The sequence below is a fragment of the Dermacentor albipictus genome, chromosome 7, assembly GCF_038994185.2.
Source record: "Dermacentor albipictus isolate Rhodes 1998 colony chromosome 7, USDA_Dalb.pri_finalv2, whole genome shotgun sequence".
Classification (NCBI taxonomy): Eukaryota; Metazoa; Arthropoda; class Arachnida; order Ixodida; family Ixodidae; genus Dermacentor; species Dermacentor albipictus.
This window is the reverse complement of record NC_091827.1, coordinates 123,478,856-123,501,317: the sequence shown is the minus strand read 5'-3', so window position 1 is coordinate 123,501,317 and position 22,462 is coordinate 123,478,856. Positions and strand designations below refer to the sequence as shown.

General features: G+C 48.9%; 1 pseudogene; it reads left to right on the top strand.

Annotated features, from left to right (window-relative positions):
- The first annotated feature begins 1,307 nt into the window (after positions 1-1,307).
- Positions 1,308-6,220, top strand: LOC139047924 (uncharacterized; annotated as a pseudogene).
- The last annotated feature ends 16,242 nt before the right edge of the window (positions 6,221-22,462 follow it).

The following is a 22,462-nucleotide window of genomic DNA, read 5'->3' as shown; positions in this document are numbered from 1 at the left end:
ATCGAGCAGGTACTACGGAATCAGAACTGTCGCAAATATACGTGGTATTATCGATACGGAGGTTTGTCGACATTCAGATTGTATAGACAGTTACGTTCTCTGGCAAATTGAAGTAATTTCTTACGTGTCTGTCGAGTAGCTAGCGAAAAATATTCTGCAATAGAGATTCCAGTATTTTTCAGCTTATGTGCACTAGTGAGAATTTTCTGCTTATCCTTAAGAACGTAGCAATTATAGGTCTAGATTTATTTGAAGCAAATTTTCCCCAGCCGGTGCACGCGCTGAAACTGAGAACTGGAAGTTGTGATTTCCAACTTATCTGAGTATAAGACAATAATTTTTCTTTCTGTAGTTGACCAACTCTCTTTATCCTCGTCGGGGATTCCAAAGAACAACAGATTGCACCGTCGCATTGTGTTCTCAGCTTCGTCACACCTTGACATTACTGCCAGAAGTTGATTGGCAAATGAACCAGTACGATGATCAGAGCTGTTAGGCAGTGTGGGGGCATGTGAAACAAGCTTTGCCTCCAAAGTGAGCAATCTCTCTGTCAAGCTTTCAGCGATTTCTTTATCGGTAGCATCATGCTTTTCGCTCAGTCTCTTAATTTCACCTATTAATGGATTCTGGCCCACTTCTAGCATACGCACAGTTTCAAGGAACATTTCAAGTGTTTGTTCGATGCTAGGGCCGGGATTTGATTTAATATCATCCGAAAGCAACAACAACAGACATGCAGAATTTTTGCGCGAGAATGAAAAGATCAGCAGTAAACGCCACATATAATGATGCGATTCGGTCGGGCGCGACACCGCAACAAGGCAGTGATAGCTGCATTTTAGCCAGGATGCATCTTTCAAGTAACCAACCTGAAAAAACAGCAACGGTAAGCGTCTCATCCTTTCAGCGGCGTCGTGCCCAACCGAAGTGGTGCCTGGCTGGCCTTTATATCCCGCTTCATAGTGCCACGTGGTAGTGACGTTAAAGAACACAGTAGCAATACTGTGAAAGACAAAAATAGCTTTTATTGGGCGAACCTGTGTCCACAAAACAGGCTACACTTAAAGCACAACGAGAGCGGCGAACACAGTCGGCGATCGTCGAAAATCTGATCAGCGGGTCAAGCACTTCGGCTTTTATACAGCAGTCGTCGAATGTTCCAGACTAATTGTTAGGATCCGCCGTGCCTACCACAAAGTTCTACACCGTTCACGACACGCGATGAAATCAGATAACACCAGGTTTGGCGACAACAGACAGGGGATAGAACAATCGATAACTTTCCAGAAACTTGGTGGGACGCCGCTAGCGCGCGACGGCGAAAGACGTGTGGCGTATCGGCTCCGTCGATTTTCGGCTGGAGTCCCGGCTCAATCCTCTGCACCCCTAGAAGACCAGCGTGAATCGACGCAGCAAACCGTCTGGACCACGTGGATACTAATGTCTACCAGGTGGGAACACTTTTGAAGATTTTACGACCGAATTACGCCCGCCTACGTGGGCGACGCCGTTAGGCCACACGGCGACGCCGACGCTCGGCGGCGTGGAACCGGCCTCCCGATGTAAAATGACGGCTCCCGCCGCGGCATTCCTGAGGGGTTACAATCCCGATGCCATGGTCTGGATGACGGTTTCAACAGCAGAAGATCAAAACTCCGCTCCAATGTCTCAACGAAGCGGTCGCGCGTCGCTCGCTCGTTCAAGCCAAGACGGCGGCGTGCACCGCCGCCCCGGCCTCCGGCACACCGGTCGGCAAGACGCAGCCTCCGGCCTCGCGCACTGCCGAAAGCAAAGGCAAGGCCCTTACCAACTGGAAGCCTCGGCCATTTCCAAAACCGGGCCCTGACGACTTCGTGGTCGTGGAGAAGCCACGTGAACATGTGTCGCTGCACCAAGCCTTTTCGGAGAACCGCTACGGTGCTGCCATTACGGCCTACCTCGCGCCTGAGGTGGCAAAGTCTGTTACGGTTCTAATAATAATAATAATATTTGGGGTTTTACGTGCCAAAACCACTTTCTGATTATGAGGCACGCCGTAGTGGAGGAGTCCGGAAATTTTGACCACCTGGGGTTCTTTAACATGCACCTAAATCTAAGCACACGGGTGTTTTCGCATTTCGCCCCCATCGAAATGCGGCCGCCGTGGCCGGGATTCGATCCCGCGACCTCGTGCTCAGCAGCCCAACACCATAGCCGCTGAGCAACCACGGCGGGTTTGTTACGGTTCTGCCGTCCCTTGAACAAAACCGGATATTCATCCACACCCCGAACCCGGCGGCTGCAGATCAGCTCCTCGGGGACTTCTCAATCAACACCGAGCGTGGGGCGATTCCGCTCCACGGATACCTTAGACAAGATGGAGGCGATGTCTGCCACGGCGTCCTCGTCGTCAGCAACTCTGACACCACTGAATCGTTTCGGCAGCTGGTGCAATGGAGAGCAGGCACCATCGTCGAGGTGAGGAAATTCGGCTTCCCTAACAAAGCATGGGTAACCTTCGCCGGGAGGGAGAAACCGCGTTTTGTGCACTATGAGAACATGCTCATCCCAGTGCAAACCTACTACCGGACAATCCCGGCCTGCGGCCTGTGTGCGGCTGTCGGCCACCGAGCGGATGCTTGTCCCAATACGCAGCAGGACACATGCGGACTATGCGGGCAACAAGCCCTGCTTGTGGAGGAGGTGCGGGCCCCTCACGAGTGTGTTCTGCATTGCTCTGTTTGTGGCGGTGGACACGCCACAAACTCGCGGGAGTGTGTGACGAAATTCCGCACACACAAGATGGCCGCCCCAAACGGCGGGACAAAAAGGAAAATGGCGGCCAAGAAGAAGAGCCGCCCTCTTGGCTTCCCCGGTGAGTCCCCGAGCCGGGACGACAGCAACACCGAAAAGCCGGCGCCACCTACTGGAAGAGCCGGCAAGCGACCACCGACGCAGCCGCAACCATACGGCGGCACTGGAAAGCTGTCGACGTCACCACCACGCGGCGAGGCCAGGGCCTGGGCCAACGTCGTGAAACGCGGAACACAGGTGAGCGGTACGGGCAGGGCAGCCTCCTCCCCTACCTCCCCCCCCCCCTGCGGCACGCAGTGCCGAGCAAGCCAAGATAGCAGCTCTCGAGGGCCAAATTGAGATGCTGCTCAAGAAAATTGCGCGCCTGGAATCGCAGTAAAAACAGCCTGCCACTCCCCCCTCTACTCCCGCAACCGAGGCTATGGAGAGTGAGCCCGCGGCACCAAAGGCAGCACTGATCGCGGAAGCTGCCCCTGAGGCCCGTCTAGAGGCACGCATGGACGCCCGTTTCAATACCGTAGAAAGTCAAATTTCCGCGGGAATCACCTCCGCCATCGCCAAAATAACTGAAAGCATACCGACAATCGTCGCACAACAGATCTCGCAATCCTCGCGTGGCGTCCGACGAACCGGCGGTCTTATCAAAGACATGTCTGGCTGCTGTCCGAAAACGTCGCACCGCACCATTGAAACTGAAGTAAAGACAATGACAGCTGCTCGCTCTTCGGAATGGAGGATGCTCCCCTCCCCGCGAGTGCTGGCTCCGGAGCAGCGTCCCGGCTATTGGTCTTTCCCTTCAATCACCATGGCGGACAGCCCTACAATTAGGCGCTCTCCCCGTACCGATTCGGCCGCCCCCATCCAAATTACCCAATGGAACTGCCGGGGATTCCGCGCCAAGCGGGCGCAGCTCCGGTTTTTCCTGTAAACATTCGCTTCACTTCCCGCGGTGCTTGCCCTCAGGGAGCCAGGGAGTGGTGCCACCCTTACAAATTATACCACGTTCCAGCAGGACCCCTCTTCCTGTATCTGCGTGCACAAAAATTATACAGCCAACCAGGTTGATTTGGAACTCAATACTGATTATTCCTATGTGATGGTCACCCTTCTTCCGCTTAAGAAACAAAACGCACCATTACATATACTCAACATCTGTTGTTCTCCCAAGCTCAAAAATGTAACTTTCGCAGCCCTCTTCAGTCGCGCCCTGAAGGCTGCGGGCAGGGACCCTCTGGTAATCGTGGGCGATTTCAACACTCACAGCACACTCTGGGGGTACATGCGTGAGGAGAAGCGCGGGCGCAAGCTAGCGGAACTTGCGTCCACGCTGGGCCTGACTCTTCACACCGACCCTGCGCATCCAACGCGGGTGGGTAACTCCGTGACTTGGGACACGTGTCCGGGCCTCACCTTCACCAAAAACATTAATCACGCAGGATGGGCCAACACCAAAGAAACCCTCGGCAGTGACCGCAGCATACTCAACACAACCGTCAGAAGCAAACCATTGGCAAGATCCCACGCCCAAGCCCGCCTACCCGACTGGATCAAGTTCCGGCAAAACTACACTAATTCGGCCCCTATCCATGGACAAGGTTACCACGCGTGGTCACGAGAATTGGTTTCACACCTTCGTTCGACAGAAACTCAAGTTGAACTATCGGAAGCCACGCCGGAGGTGGACAACCACCTCCTGCACCTATGGGAGGCGCGGCACAGCCTCGTCCGCAGGTGGCTCCGCCAAAAACACAATCGGAAGCTCAAAATTCGCATCACCGAGCTCACCCAACGAGCGGCAGAGTACGCGGCCCAGCTCGCCGACTCAAATTGGGTGGACCGATGCAACACGGCCGCAAGACAAATGTTTAGCTGGAGCACCTGGCGTCTCTTTCGCGCCTTAATCGATCCGACTCAAAACAGAGCCGAGACACAAAAACATCTCCAGCGCGCTATCCATAGCTTCGACGGAGACATATAAAAATTAGCATGCAAGCTACGTGATCAATACCTCTGTATACAGCAGGACCCCCGAGGGCCAGCGTACTCGTATGCAGGTTCCGAGAACGCGGAGCTGGACCAACCGTTCCAGCTCCGTCACCTGAAGGCGGCCCTCACTAAAATGAAGCGAGGAACGGCGCCGGGAAGAGACAAAATAACAGTGAAGTTACTTGCCAACCTTCCCGATCCGGCCTACGAGGCGCTTCTCGCATACATAAACTCACTCTCACTCGGTGAGGCACCCCTCCCTATCGAATGGAAGACCGCCCTGGTCACTTTCATTCCGGAAGCCGGCAAAGCCATAACCACGGCCAACCTCCGCCCCATCTCCCTCACGTCTTGTGCGGGAAAGCTGATGGAGGCTATGGTGCGAGATAGGCTGTCCGAGTTTCTGGAAAACCAGAACGTTTTCGCAGACACCATGTTCGGGTTCCGCCCACACCGGTCCGCGCAAGATGTTCTGCTTCAACTAGACCGCGAAATTCTAAATCCCGTTGAATACCCCCTCAATGACAAGGCAGTCCTCGCCCTCGATTTGAAGGGGGCTTTCGACAATGTCACACACGACATAATTCTGACGCACCTCGCCCAAACCAACTATGGACACAAAGTTTCAATACGTTAAGCAATTTTCTCCGACCGGCAATCGAACATCCGGATACAAGATGAAGAACACGGACCCTACCAATCAGGCACCAGAGGTACCCCGCAGGGCGCGGTCCTCTCACCCCTACTATTCGATTTGCAATGCTGAAACTCACGGCTCAGCTGTGGAATGTAGAAGGCATACAGCACGCGCTGTATGCCGACGACATCACCATCTGGGCTAAACACGGATCGGTAGGAGACATTGAAGCCAACCTGCAGCAAGCGGCGGAGATCGTGAATGCCTACGCCCGCCGCTGTGGCCTTCAATGCTCCCCGGCCAAATCGCAATTTGTAAACATTCGCCCCTCGCCGAAGTGCACTACCAAAATCGAACTGTCCCTCCCAAATGGACCCATCACAGAACACGATGAGATCAGAGTACTGGGTACTCTTTATTCATAAACACCACCGAGTCGACACAACACTGGCCAAACTGCGCAAGGTGGGGGACCAGGTGGGCCACATGGTTCGCCGGGTTTCCAATAAACGCGGGAGGTTACGGTGCGAAGACGTCTTGTGGCTGGCGCACGCATTCGTAACCAGTCGAGTGTTGTACTCGACTCCTTACCTCCGCCTTCGCAGCTTTGACGAGAACGCCCTCGAGGTGATTCTCCCCAAGATTTACAAGCGTGCTCTCGACCTCCCGGTCAACACATCCAACCAGCGCCTCCTCGGCCTGGGAATGGTCAACACCTTCGCGGAACTGTGGGAAGCACACTTGACGAACCACTACACAAGTCTTTCAAAGACTTGTGTAGTGGTTCGTGTCTTTTCGTGTTGACTCGGCCACTTCTGCACTTGCCTCAATGCGTGATAGCCAAGACGACCTAGAAAATAGGTCTCGCCGGAATAACTTGATTTTTTTTCGGCCTTCCCGACACCGCGAAGGAAACATGGGCTGAATCAGAAGAAAAGATTACGTCCTTCTGTGCAGAGAAATTAAATGTGTCACTTGAACTACAATCTATGGAGAGAGCACATAGAATAGGGCGGTACTCTGAGCACAAGAAAAGACCATTAATAGTAAAATTTATATCATTTAAAGAAAGACAACGCGTCCTTGAGGCCGCCTCAAGACTAAAGGGAACAGGATTTGGCATTAGTGAAGACTACTCTAAGAAGGTTTGTTTTGAGCGCAAGAAGTTGCTTCAGTTTGCTAAATCACGTGGCCATGATTTCAAACTTATCTTCAATAAGCTCAAAATAGGTAAAAAGACCTACAAGTACGATGCTGATTCCGATAACGTAATCGAGTTAGACGGATAGCCATCACAGTTCGCTACATCTCGGAAGACGGCTCACGACCTGAATTTCATTGTCGTGAATTGTCGAAGTCTAAAAAACAAAAAAAACATGAGTTTGAATCTCTTTTGGCATCGACAAAACCACATGTAGTCATTGGCACAGAGTCATGGCTAGATAGTTCAGTCTACAACAGCGAACTATTTCCGTCAGACTACACTGTTTACAGAAAAGACCGCAACTGCCACGGTGGTGGCGTTTTTGTTTTGATCCACAGCAGTCTCAGCAGCACTCCCATCAACGTAGAAAGCTGCCTTTGCGAAACGGTCTGGTGTAGGGTGATGCTCGCAAACGGCCACTCTGTAGCAATCGGATCGTTCTACAGGCCCCCAAACTGCAGGTCACCGAAGCCTTTGTTTCAAATTAATGACATCATGCTCTCGTTAAACACGACATATATTATTCTTGGTGGCGACTTTAACTTTCACCACATTAAATGGGAAAACTTTCAACCGCAAAACAATTCCTCGTCTCTTATTTCCACAGCATTTTGCGAGCTGATAAAAGCCAACTCTGTTCCAGTTCGTTGAGCGCTCAACAAGGCTAGGATCAGCTAATGAAAGCATAATTGATCTGTTCCTCTGTAACGATCGAGATCTTGTGTCCAGCGTCACCGTAATTCCCGGTATAAGCGACCACGGTACTGCAAACCTAACGTGTACTGCTATGCGCCGAAAAAGCCCACCGCCACGGAAGGTGTTCTTTTATAATAAAGCAGATTACTCATCGTTATCTCTGGAACTTGACGGCTTTCTACCTGAATTTCATCGACACACCTCAAACATCGACGTTAATTCTGCCTGGTGTTTGTTTAAAGCTAAGATATTGTCATTAGTTCAAGTTTACGTCCCACCACGCATTGTATCGTCTCGACGGCAATCTGATAAGCCATGGATGAACCGCAACCTTCGATCAATTATTAACAGGAGGCACCGATTATATCGCAAATATTGCGCATGCCCGGATTCCGACACGTATCTTAAGATGAAAGACCTAAGCAAGACTATCAACAAAGAAATGAGGAACGCTGAGGCTGCATACCTGCGCACATTAGGTGATAAAATAAAATCTAATCCGAAAGATCTCTGGAAGTATGTCAAAAGTAAAGGGAACAACAAACTAACTGTGCCTGATACTATAGATGACGTAAATTACGGTGATGACGTAACCAGCAAAACTGAGCACTTCAATCACTTCTTCCAATCAATATTTTCCGGCACTGCTGCTATTGTGAAAGACTTACCAATTCCTACCGACTTCGAACAAATGGAAAACATAGAAATAACAGAACAGGGAGTTGCTTCACTGCTCAAGAACGTTAAAGATAGCTCTGCATCTGGTCCTGACCACATTCCAAACTATGTCTCAAAGAACTGTGCTGCATCCGTCGCCCCATTTCTAGTAATTCTTTTTCAGGCATCTATCGAAGAGGGGTCCCTGCCTAAAGATTGGAAAAGTGGTAACGTAGTACGTGTATTCAAAGGCGGCGGCAAGACAAAGACAAAAAATTACAGACCTATTTCACTAATTAGCGTCTCATGTAAGCTACTAGAGCATATAATTTATACCAACTTAATGAGTCACTTACAGAGCAACAGATTCTTTTGCCCCACGCAACATGGGTTTCGCCGGGGATTCTCATGTGACACTCAGCTAATCGAATTCACCCATGATATCGCATCATCAATAAATAACGGACACCAGGTTGACTGCGTATTTCTGGATTTTCAGAAAGCTTTTGATTCTGTTGCACATAACCTTCTACTCACAAAACTGTCTGCCATCAAAATTCCAGCATCACTGATGAAATGGCTTGAGGCGTATCTTACTGGCAGAAAGCAGCGTGTTGTCCTTGAAGGACTGACCTCATCAGAGACTGAAGTCTTATCGGGCGTTCCACAGGGGTCCGTCTTGGGCCCACTGTTATTTCTAATATTTATAAATGACATAGGAACGCATCTTTTCAGTCACATACGCCTGTATTCTGATGATTGTTGCATATATCGCACCATTACGCCCCCTGCCGACTCAAGTATCTTACAAAATGACCTTCTAACAGTGTCCACGTGGTGCGACAGCTGGAGCATGAAATTAAACTCTGCCAAGTGCAATGTCATTCGCTTCACTAACAAGAGGGTACCACTTGTTAAAAATTACTTTCTGAACAGTGAACCATTGATCGAGGTAAGTAGTTACAAGTACTTAGGCGTTATCTTTAAAAATAATCTTTCTTGGAATGACCATGTAGAGAGCGTGGCGTTAAAGGCTAGTCGTATGTTACATTTTCTAAAACGTAATTTCTGGAGAGCCCCCCATAAGGCAAAGGAAACGCTTTATTTAACAAACGTTCGTCCGATGTTAGAGTACGGCAGCTCTGCCTGGGACCCAGAGACAAACACAGCCATTAACCAACTGGAACGAATACAAAAACGCGCCGCCGGGTTCATTACTGCCAACTATGATTTCACTCAGAGCTCATCACAAATACGTGTTAACTTGGGATGGCCACTTCTCGAGAACCGACGGAAATATTTGCGGCTTAAACTTTTCTTCAATATTTACACAGGCAAGACTGGTTTGTGCAGGGACACATACATAAAGAACCCAAGCTACATATCGCCTAGAACAGATCATCCGCTAAATGTGCAAGAGTACAAATGCCGTATCAACATTCCTTCTTTCCAAAAACTGTACATGATTGGAATAAACTGCCGCTCGAAATTGTTACAGCAACGCCATCTGTGTTCGTAACTTTGTTGTCGAAACATTTATATCTTTAGTTCTAAAATGTGTTTCGCTTCGGACAGAATAGGAGATTAACCTTTCCTGTCCGCGGCTTTTTGCCTTACTCGCTGTTCTTTTATGCGAAGCATATTACGAGAGCTCAACCCAGCTCCTCAGGCGCGGCGGTGTCGCCTTGAAACCACGTGACACCATGACGTCACGACAGAGGAGAAGTGGCTTTGGCTCAACTCTTGCAAGACGGGCTGGGTGGGAATCGAACCAGGGTCTCCGGAGTGTGGGACGGAGACGCTACCACTGAGCCACGAGTACGATGCTTCAAAGCGGTACAAAAGCGCCTCTAGTGAATGCGGTGTTGCCTTAGAAACGAGCTGTTTCTAAGGCGTGCGTCTCTTGCTCAGGCGCACATTTCGTTGCCGCGCCGAACGCTGCTTTGCTCGACGCTCACCGCGTCCAATGCGGGGCGCGTAGTCGCTGCCCTGTAGCCCATTGTCTTACACCCCTTGGCGGGTCGACGGGAACGCTGTCGCGTTCCACTCTTGAAGGCGAAGCACTAATGCAAGAGTTGTTTCTTCGTCTAGCCGAACCAAATATAGCCAAGCAACAGCAGTTCACCAGGCTAAACAGTGGTTCAACAACTAAAATAAAGGCTAGTATGCTTCGCATCCTGGGCTTAACCTTACCTAAGCCACAGCCATTTTTTTCATTACTTTATTATAATTATAATTATTATTAATAATATCATTGCGTCGTATTATGTACTAAAGTGTATTTATATTGTATTTCATAATAACCTCTAGTGTAATGTTGTGTTAAGTATACTGTGTTTTCAATATCAATATTTTGTTGTATTGTGTATTATATCTATCCTTTTGTAACATCAATCATCTGTATTTCCATCATTTGTATACTCCTTCCCCCTACTCTAATGTCCAACATTGGGCGCTGTAGGTATGTAAGTAAATAAATAAATAAATAATCTAAAGATGTTTATTTGGCAGAGCTCGGGAGCAGCGCAACGTCGACAGGCAGGGCAGTCACAGCTTCCAAGCACGAGAGCCGTTGCTGAGCAGGAGCGCTCGACCCACTAGCGTTTAGAGCCAGTAGCGCTGAACCCACTAGCGTCTCTTCTACAATCTCTTCGCTACAATCACCCCCGGGGAACGAGAAGGGAGCCGTCCGGCGACATAACAGCTCGTCACGATGAGCGGGTCGTAGTAACGCTTTAAACGGTCGACATGGACAATGTCGCGTCCACGGCGGCGCATGTCGTCAGATGGCTCAACTGGTTCGATGACATAGTTTACAGGAGATGCGCGTTTGACAACACGATAAGGGCCTTCATACTTAGGGACCGGTTTTGATGAGAGGCCAGGGGCAGTTGAAGGGACTGAGAGCCACACGAGCGCTCCCGGATCGTAGGTGACCGTGGCAGTGGCGTCACCGCGAGTGCTCCTCTGGCGCTCTTGATCATCGGAAGTAAAGGCCCGTGCGATGTCGCGGCACTCTTCTGCATGTCGGACCGTGTCAGAAATAGGGACGTACTCGAATGCATCCGGCCGGTACGTACCCACTAGCGTCTCTTCTACAATCTCTTCGCTACAATAAATAAATAAAAAGACGCCGTCGGGTCGCTGCCTTCTTGCCCGACTACACATCCATCATCCAACACTGACGGAAGAACGCATGCGCATCCCGGAAATCTGGAGATGCCTATGTTGGCCGGAAGTTGGATGTTGGCTGGTATGTCGGATGTTGGCCGGAAGAGGGCGCGCGTGCAGGGCGCACGTGCGCCCTCTTCCGGCCAACATGAGAATTGACGACCATAGTGGCCGGCGCCTCGCGCGGGCGGAAGCATTGGCACGTCATTATGGGAACAAGCACGGATTATTCTACGTGGATGCCTCCAGCCCGCACCATGGGGGTTGGTATACGGCCGCAGTCGTCCACCAAAACACAGCGGTGAATGGCCTTACGTTCAAAGCGCAAAACATAACACATGCGGAAGAGGTGGTCATCGCGCTCGCCGCCGCAGATCAGGACTCGCGGGTCATTATTAGCGACTCGCGAGGGGCCTACAGAAACATCTAAAGGGGCTTTATTCCCTATTTTGCGTACCGCTTACTTCAAGGCAGCAATTATCTCGGTGTCCCCACGTCCCGCACGATAGTATGGACTCCCGCGCATGAGGGTCTCGAGGGAAACGAAGCAGCTGACGCCGCTGTCCACGCGCTCACTCTCCGGGCATTGCACTCATCTCCCTTTGCTGCAGGCTCCGACCCCAATCCGGCGTTTACCTTTAAGGAAATCACCCAACACTACCAATACGGCCATGCAGTCTTTCCTAAGCCCTGTAAGGGCCTCACGAAGGCGGAGGAGCGTTTACTCCTTCGCCTCTATACTAAAACACTGTTGTGCCCGGCAATCCAAAAACATTTCGACCCTGCGTGCACAGGGAGGTGCCCGCACTGTGAGGAAAAATGGTTTTCCACATGGTATGGGCATGCCAATCAACCCCGCACCTTCCCCCTATACTCAACCCTACCCGGGAGGACTGGGAGGCGGTCCTGCTCGGCTGCTCCGACCTGGCAAGCCACAAGGCCCTGGTCGGCCGTGCCCGAGCCGCGGCTACAGCCATTGGGCTTCTGTTATGAGGAGCCCACCTAGTCTTTATAAGGAACGGCCCCTTAAGGACTGCTCCACCCGCTCCTTGCAAACACTTCTACCAATAAAGTTTTTCAGTCAGTCAGTCAGTCCAGAAACTTCGGATACATGCCGGCGCGTCCCGCGCTGTGCGATAACATTTGTTAGGCGGCGAAACGTGGTCACCCGATAAATATAAGTACACGTGTCAATATCCCCCTCTTAAAGAGCATCGACCCAATGCTGCAAACAAACGAAAGTAATAAAGAAAAGCACTCGTAGCAAAGAAAACAACGAAATAAGGAGTTTTGTCAGCGTCCGTAAAAGTGTTTAAGGCGCACCACGTGGACCAGTTCAGGTCGTGCGCGGCGCCGCTGTGAATGCGAAATGCCGTCTGGCACGACCTCATACTCCAGGCGCCAATACGTCGGATGTCCTTGTAGGGTCCGAAATAGCGTCGCAATAGCTTCTCACTTAATCCTCGTCGGCGTATCGGGGTCCATACCCAAACACGGTCGCCGGCTGGTACTCGACGAAGCGTCGTCGGAGGTTGTAGTGTCGGCTGTCGGTACGCTGCTGGTTCTTGATCCGTAGGCGGGCGTGCTGGAGATAGGTAGGCGCGCTGGAGACAGGTAGTGACGTCAAGATTTTCCTCGTCAGTGACGTGCGGCAGCATGGCTTCGAGCGTCGTCGTCGTGTTCCTGCCGTCATCATCATCATCAGCCTAGTTACGCCCACTGCAGCGCAAAGGCCTCTCCCACACTTCTCCAACTACCACGGTCATGTACTAATTGTGGCCATGTTGTCCCTGCAAACGTCTTAATGTCATCCGCCCACCTAACTTTCTGCCACCCCATGCTACGCTTCCCTTCCCTTGGAATCCAGTCCGTAACCCTTAATGACCATCGGTTATCTTCCCTCCTCATTACATGTCCGGCCCATGCCCATTTCTTTTTCTTGATTTCAACTAAGATGTCATTTACCCGCCTTTGTTGCCTCACCCAATCTGCTCTTTTCTTATCCCTTAACGTTACACCTATCATTCTTCTTTCCATAGCTCGTTGCGTCGTCCTCAGTTTGAGTAGAACCCTTTTCGTAAGCCTCCAGGTTTCTGCCCCATATGTGAGTACTGGTAACACACAGCTGTTATACACTTTCCTTTTGAGGGATAGTGGCAACCTGCTGTTAATGATTTGAGAATGCCTGCCAAGCGCACCCCAGCCCATTCTTATTCTTCTGGTTATTTCAGTCTCATGATCCGGATCCGTGGTCACTACCTGCCCTAAGTAGATGTATTCCCTTACCACTTCCAGTGCCTCGCTACCTATCGTAAACTGCTGTTCTCTTCCGAGACTGTTAAACATTACTTTAGTTTTCAGCAGACTAATTTTCAGACCCACCCTTCTGCTTTGCATCTCCAGGTCAGTGAGCATGCATTGCAATTGGTCTCCTGAGTTACTAAGCAAGGCAATATCATCAGCGAATCGCAAGTTGCTAAGGTATTCTCCATCAACTTTTATCCCCCATTCTTCCCACTCCAGGTCTCTGAATACCTCCTGTAAACATGCGGTGAATAGCATTGGAGAGATCGTATCTCCCAGTCTGACGCCTTTCTTTATTGGGATTTTGTTGCTTTCTTTGTGGAGGACTACAGTGGCTGTCCAGCCGCTATAGATATCTTCCAGTATTTTTATATATGGCTCATCTACACCCTGATTCCGTAATGCCTCCATGACTGCTGAGGTTTCGACTGAATCAAACGCTTTCTCGTAATCAATGAAAGCTATATATAAGGGTTGGTTATATTCTGCACATTTTTCTATCATCTGATTCATCATCATCATCATGGTCTATTGCTTAGTAGCCTTTACCGAATCCTGCCTGGTCCTTTGGTTGACAGAAGTCTAAGGTGTTCCTGATTCTATTTGCGATTACCTTAGTAAATACTTTGTAGGCAACGAACGTAAGCTGATCGGTCTATAATTTTTCAAGTCTTTGGCGTCCCCTTTCTTATGGATTAGGATTATGTTAGCGTTCTTCCAAGATTCCGGTACGCTCGAGGTTATGAGGCATTGCGTATACAGGGTGGCCAGTTCTCTAGAACAATCTGACCACCATCCTTCAACAAATCTGGTGTTACCTGATCCTCCCCAGCTGCCTTCCCCCTTTGCATAGCTCCTAAGGCTTTCTTTACTTCTTCTGGCGTTACCTGCGGGATCTCGAATTCCTCTAGGCTATTCTCTCTTCCACGATCGTCGTGGGTGCCACTGGTACTATATAAATCTCTGTAGAACTCCTCAGCCACTTGAACTATCTCATTTATATTAGTAACGATATTACCGGCTTTGTCTCTCAACGCACACATCTGATTCTTGCCTATTCCTAGTTTCTTCGTCACTGTTTTTAGGCTTCCTCCGTTCCTGAGCCTGTTCAATTCTATCCATATTATAGTTCCTGATGTCCGCTGTCTTACGCTTGTTGATTAACTTAGAAAGTTCTGCCAGTTCTATTCTAGCTGTAGGGTTAGAGGCTTTCATACATTGGCGTTTCATGATCAGATCTTTTGTCTCCTGCGATAGCTTACTGGTTTCCTGTCTAACGGCGTTACCACCGACTTCTATTGCGCACTCCTTAATGATGCCCATGAGATTGTCGTTCATTGCTTCAACACTAAGGTCCTCTTCCTGAGTTAAAGCCGAATACCTGTTCTGTAGCTTGATCCGGAATTCCTCTAGTTTCCCTCTTACCGCTAACTCATTGATTGGCTTCTTGTGTACCAGTTTCTTCCGTTCCCTCCTCAACGCTAGGCTAATTCGAGTTCTTACCATCCTATGGTCACTGCAGCGTACCTTGCCGAGCACGTCTACATCTTGTATGATACCAGGGTTCGCGCAGAGTATGAAGTCGATTTCATTTCTAGTCTCACCATTCGGGCTCCTCCACGTCCACTTTCGACTAACCCGCTTGCGAAAAAAGGTATTCATTATCCGCATATTATTCTGTTCTGCAAACTCTACTAATAACTCCCCTCTTCTATTCCTAGAGCCTATGCCATATTCCCCCACTGACATGTCTCCAGCCTGCTTCTTGCCTACCCTGGCATTGAAGTCGCCCGTCAGTATAGTGTATTTTGTTTTGACTTTACCCATCGCCGATTCCACGTCTTCATAAAAGCTTTCGACTTCCTGGTCATCATGACTGCATGTAGGGGCGTAGACTTGTACCACCTTCAATTTGTACCTCTTATTAAGTTTCACAACAAGACCTGCCACCCTCTCGTTAATGCTGTAGAATTCCTGTATGTTACCAGCTATTTCCTTATTAATCAGGTATCCGACTCCTAGTTCTCGTCTCTCCGCTAAGCCCCGGTAGCACAGTACGTGCCCGCTTTTTAGCACTGTATATGCTTCTTTTGTCCTCCTAACCTCACTGAGCCCTATTACATCCCATTTACTACCCTCTAATTCCTCCAATAACACTGCTAGACTCGCCTCACTAGATAACGTTCTAACGTTAAACGTTAAACGAGCTTAAATGGCGGGATCTGTGTTGTTTCTTGCACCGCCGTGTTGTAAGCGGACGTTACGTACGGCAGGACCGCATTCCACGTCTTGTGCTCGACGTCGACGTACATTGCTAGCATGTCGGCGAGGGTCTTGTTCAGGCGCTCCTTGAGACCATTCGTCTGCGGATGGTAGGTAGTTGTCCTCCTGTGGCTTGTCTGACTGCACTGAAGAATGGCTTGGGTGAGCTCTGCTGTAAAAGCCGTTCCTCTGTCGGTGATGAGGACTTCTGGAGCACCATGTCACAGCAGGATGTTCTCGACGAAAAATTTCGCCACTTCGGCTGCGCTGCGTTTCGGCAGAGCTTTAGTTTCAGCGAAGTGGGTGAGATAGTCCATCGCCTCAGTGCGTTTCAGCGGCGTCGTGCACAACCGAAGTGGTGCCTAGCAGGCCTTTATATCCCGCTTCATAGCTTGCGAGGGTGTCAGCGAATGAACTATTTTGCCAGCCACCATGTAGCCGAAGGAACCAAACTTGGCCATCCTTGCACTTTGGAAACTGGGACACAAATGCTTGATCAGCCCAGCGCGGCCAAGGTTCGAGAACCCACGGAGATAAGGCACCGAGGAGCGTAATCTTGAAAAATTACCGACGATTACGTTACTTCCTAATGCGAAATTTGAGCGCAGCAAATACCTGTTTCACCTTTTCGATAGATTGAGGCAAAGAAATCGAGCAACACATGTATGCGCTATCACAGAATTTTTTTTTATTTTTCACACGTATTCCTTTAACAAAGACTCCACTAACAGTTCTTGACAGTCATGAAGGAAGCTTTGTGGTCGGAGAAATAGACTGATATATGTTCGACTTGGTACACCAATGCTTGATTCTCAAAGACGAGATCTATACAAGTGCCTCGCGAGGTTGTCACAGCCGTGGGACGCGTTACGAGCGAGAGGAACGGGATGTTCTCCCGCATAAGTGTTAGGAAATTGCTGTTTGTCTTTATGTCAACATAAAAGTCCTCCACTACTAACATCGGTGTGGATCGATGGACGGTTAATGCGAGTTGCAGGAAGTGCACGACGTCTTTCGTGAGTGCGGTAGGGGCGAAGTAGGCAGCTACTACCAGCAAGCCGTTGGGCAACTTTGCGGCGCACAGTTCGCCAACTTCAAAGTTCGAGCCGGCGCTTTGACAACCGGAGACTCGCAGGAAGGGGTGGGAGGGGGGCGGCGTGTACACACAGCGGCAAACGATGGGGGCAGAAGCGCGTGCAGCAAGCGGACAACACGATAAAGGGAGGAGGGAAGAGATAGCAGCGACTGACTGATGCCGCTGACGCCGATAGTGAGTCAACCCCAGCTGCGGAGTTGGTTTCAGGGACAACGCCGCCGATGCCGACACAAACAATATGATACCCTCACTTCCGCAGCGCTAAGAACCAGGGGGGGGACCCTTTCCTCCTCTTTCTGCATGGCGGCGACGGTGTTCTATGCAGTCACGTTATCTTGACTCTCTAGCGGCGTCAGCGGCATCCAGCGGTATCAGTCGGTCGCTGCTAGCGCTGGGGGGATGAAAGGGGGGCGGAGCTGGTTACGAGGCCGACGACAACGCCGACGCGAAACCCAGGAACGGACGCCAAAGAGCTGCTCTCTAAAACAGCAACGGTAAGTGTCCCATTCTTTCAGCGGCGTCGTGCCCAACCGAAGTGGTGCCTGGCTGGTCTTTATATCCCGCTTCATAGCTTGCGAGGGCATCAGTGAATGAACCATGTTGCCAGCCACCAGTAGCCGATGGAACCAAACTTGGCAATCCTTGCACTTTGGAAACTGGGACACAAATGTTTGATCAGCCCAGCGCGGCCAAGGTTCGAGAACCCACGGAGATAAGGCACCGAGGAGCGTAATCTTGAAAAACAGCAACGGTAAGTGTCCCATTTTTTCAGCGGCGTCGTGCCCAACCGAAGTGGTGCCTGGCTGGTCTTTATATCCCGCTTCATAGCTTGCGAGGGCATCAGTGAATGAACCATGTTGCCAGCCACCAGTAGCCGATGGAACCAAACTTGGCAATCCTTGCACTTTGGAAACTGGGACACAAATGTTTGATCAGCCCAGCGCGGCCAAGGTTCGAGAACCCACGGAGATAAGGCACCGAGGAGCGTAATCTTGAAAAACAGCAACGGTAAGTGTCCCATTTTTTCAGCGGCGTCGTGCCCAACCGAAGTGGTGCCTGGCTGGTCTTTATATCCCGCTTCATAGCTTGCGAGGGCATCAGTGAATGAACCATGTTGCCAGCCACCAGTAGCCGATGGAACCAAACTTGGCAATCCTTGCACTTCTGGAAAACAGGACAGAAATGCTTGATCAGCCCAGCGCGGCCAAGGTTCGAGAACCCACGGAGATAAGGCACCGAGGAGCGTAATCTTGAAAAACAGCACCGGTAAGTGTCCCATTCTTTCAGCGGCGTCGTGCCCAACCGAAGTGGTGCCTGGCGGACCTTTATATCCCGCTTCATAGCTTGCGAGGGCGTCAGTGAATGAACCATGTTGCTAGCCACCAGTAGTCGAAGGAACCAAACTTCGCCATCCTTGCACTTTTGGAAAACGGGACCGAATTGCTTGATCAGCCCAGCGCGGCCAAGTTTCGAGAACCCACGGACACAAGGCACCGAGGAACGTAATCTAGAAAAACAACAACGGCATCCGACTGGATCTGGCTGCTCACGAAAGCGTTGGCGAGGCGCTGAGCATCCTTGCTCCGGAGACCTCACGGCGGACCATACGGCCCACGTGATCTCCTACCATGTACAGTTTACGCAGGGTGCTGGCGGTCTTGCGGTGTGTGTGGATGAAGAGCCCAAGGACTCTGATTTCATCACGTTCCGGGATAGGCCCGGTACGCCGGTAAAGTTCGATTCGTGTGGTGTCCTTTGGTTTGGGGCGAAGAAGATGCCCGTCCGTAGTCCGATTTGGCAGGTGAGCATTCGAGCACGCAGCGACGGGCGTAGTTGTCTACTACCAACGCTGCTTGTTGCAGGCACGTCTCGATGCTGCCAATAGATTCCAGCGTAGGCCATAGCGTGATGTCGTCAGTGTACATACCGTGCTGCACGCCTGGGACGTCATTCAGCAATGAGAGGAGGTGAGCCATGTCAAGGTTGAACAGCGGAGGAGAGAGGACCACTCCTTGTCGTGTTCCCCGCGTACCGAGGGGGTACGGACCATGCTTCTTGCCTTGAATGCGAAGGTATGTCTGCCATTCCATGAGGAATTGGCGAACATACCAAAAAGCTTTATGCCCACACTTTGTCGGTGAGAGGTGGGTAAGAATGATCTCATGAGGGACGTTATCGAAAGATCCCTTGAGGTCTAAGGCGAGGACTACCTTGTCATCACTGGTGTGTTCAACTGGTTCGATAACGTCTCGTTCTAGTTGCAGAAGAATTTCCTGTGCAAAGCGATGTGGGCGAAAATGGCACATGGTGTCCGCAATGGTGTGTTGGGCTTCCAGATATTCAGAGAGCCTATCTCGGACCATGCTTTCCATAAACTTCCCCACACAGGGAGCTAAGACTGAGATTGTCTGAGAGATTAACTGAGATTGTCGATGTTAATGGATTAGCCTGGTTTGGGTACGAAAGTAACCAAGGCCGTTTCCCAATCAATCGGTAGGGACTCACGCCCCTCCCAGATCTATTGCCTGTGTCACCGCAGCTGCTGTCAGAATTCTGCGGAGCGTATTTATCTGCGCAAGAACCCACTAAATTTAGTTTTACTATTTACTGCAACTTTTTTTCTTGTGCCGCCTAAACCTTGGTCTGTTGTCCAAAGCGAAATGCCTTCAAATGCAGAACTCGCAAAATGAGTGGAGCAACTTGAATCCAAGCTTGAAAATTTGAGTTCCGAGTTTCTTGATGACGTGCATGGAAAATTCTTACTAAAAATTAGCACTTCGGGATTAGACATTCTCAAAATGAAAACAAAAAAAAACAAATGGATAATTTGGTGACCACTGTGGTATTCCTCAGCAATCTGGTAGAGGAAATGAAGGATGAAAAGGTTACACTGGTAGCTGACAATAACGCTCTAAAAGGTAGCAACAGTATGCTCACAAAACAAGTGAGCGATCTAGAACAGCACTCGAGACTGAACAACGTCGAGGTGAAAGGTGTTCCTTGTACACAAAAGGAGAGTGTCTCGCGGTGACGCAAACCATTCGCGACAAAATTGGTTGCCCACTATCGCCAAATGATCTCGACGTGGTACACTGTCTGCCTACGAAAAGTAACAACAAAAACATCATTGCCCGTTTTATCTCGCGAACGAAAAAGTCGAACTTCGTGACAAAAGCAAAGAAAGCGCGGCTAAATCTAGGTGACATTGGCTTATCGGTAAGTAAAGAAATGCCGCTATGTGTAAATGACCACCTAACACCTGAAAATAAGGCCCGTTTTTTAAGGCCGTAACCTCAAGAAATCTAAAAAATGGCACTTCTTACGTACGGACAATTCCTAAATAAAGGCTCGCAAAACAACTGGCAGCCGCGTTTTTTTGGATTGTCATGGAAGCAGACCTTTCTGTGAACACGTAGCTACCGTCGCCTTTGATAAATCGCCTTGCCAGACAAATTCACAATGTCATCATATTTTACACCTAACGAGCTAAATAATTATATGTACAATAATCACAAATCTATCATTCGTTTTAACGCACGAACCATACGCAGACACTATGATGACTTTTCAAATCTGGTTGCGACACTTCAACTCTCACGCTCAATAATTAGCATCTCAGAAACTTGGCTAAGTGACCACGACAAGAACCTGTTTTTTTTCCTAACTATGAAGCAGAATAGTCAAATCGTCCGTACAGCTGTCATGGCGGTGCCGCAACCTACGTTTTAAGTACTGTTACGTACAACAGAAGGCACGACCTTCTTCACAACGTACGTGACTGTTAATCAATGTGAGTCGAACTTAAAAGTGACTTTATTAATGTGGACAACTAAAATATAACAATAGGTTGTGTATAACGCTCGCCTTCATCGTCTACGAAATATTTTGCGCCGCGCTTCATGACGTGCTGAATATCCTTGCAGACGAGAATAAAACGTTATAATTATAGGCGATATTAACATTAACCTAGCAGACAGCTCGTCTGCCTACGCCTTACAATATTCAAATTGTTTTAATAGCTTCAGTTACGAATGCTTAATCAAAGTGCCTACGCGGTGCATTAACTATGCAGATGGTAAAATAATCGATCATGCACTTTCAAATTTGCTGTCTCCGCCAGGCGCAGGCGTCCTGTTACAAAATATGACTGATCACTACCCGATAGTTTTACGCTTTCAGAATAATGAAGACTATGTCAAAGCCACTTGCACAAAGCTGACACTTGACAAAGAAGCTTTCATTTATTCACTGAGCCAAGCTGATTGGTCTTCTATAGCAGATATGAAAGATCCACAAACGGCCTTCTCGTTCCTGATATCGGTACTAAAATGGTATTTTGACTGCCACACCCGCAAAGTCAAATGCAAAAAGAAGTTTGCGTCCTTACAGAATCCTTGGCTGTCAGATAAGCTTCCAGCCTTGATGCGGAAAAAAGACAATCTGTACTAGAAAACAAAACTACGGGCATTTAACGGCAAATTGATTAGGAGGTACAAAAAATTTTCCAACTTTCTTGCTATCGAACTAAAAAAAAAGCGAAAAAACTTTATTACGAGAAGAAATTATCAGAGATGCGGAAAAGAAAGTACTCATAAATGGGAGATAGTAAATGATTTTTTAAGTAGGCGAAACAATCACGATATTTTAAAGGAAATTATTCATAACGACAGAGCGTACACCTCCTCACAAGACATTGCTGATGCTTTTGAAGGATTTTTCTGTAGCAGCGATTCGCATATACCAACGCAATATAGCCATTCATTACGACGCCTACCTCACTCGTTCCTTTTTCCAACCACACCACAGGAAATCAAATATATTATACGAAATGTAAAAACAACATGTGCAGGTCTTGATAATATGCATTCGAATCACATCAAGCTAATCGCGCACCTAATCTCAGATGTTCTCGCAAGTATTACTAACCTGATGTTTAAGATTGGAACCTTCCCACAATAACTAAAACAAGGTAGAATTAATCCTGTATTTAAAAAGGGTGACCGTGCCTTGATTGCTAATTATAGCCCAATATGCATTCTACCCTATTTTAGCAAAGTTATTGAACGGCTGGTAGAAAAGCGCCTAAGTACCTATCTAATTTTAGTATTCTTTCACTATTCCAATTCGGCTTACACAAGGGCTATTCCCCCGAACTGGCTTTTATATCCCTAAGTGAACAATTATAGGTGGCAATGGATAAGGGCATGTATGCTGGATCAGTGTTCGTGAATCTGACTAAAGCCTTTGATAAAATTAACCACTGCGTTTTATTCTTTAAACTTGAATCTGTCGGAATAACAGGTCCTGCTTTAACTTTGATACAAACTTACCCAAAAAATAGAACACGGAAAGTTAGAATAAATGTTCTTCCTTCTAAATCAATGATAGCAAACATTGGTGTACCTCAGGGATCCATACTTGGCGCACCCTTGTTTTTAATATATGTTAACGACCTGCCTAATTGCCTGCTTTCTTCTATCTGCATTCTTTATGCAGATGACGCAACTCTCTTTAAAACTGAAATTTGTGTAGGGAACCTACTTTCTAAACTTAATACCGACTTAAACAATGTGTTAAATTGGTACACTATTAACTAGCTCAATATAAACTCGTCTAAAACTAAATTTGTTTTATTCACGTCCCACCAACGCTCATC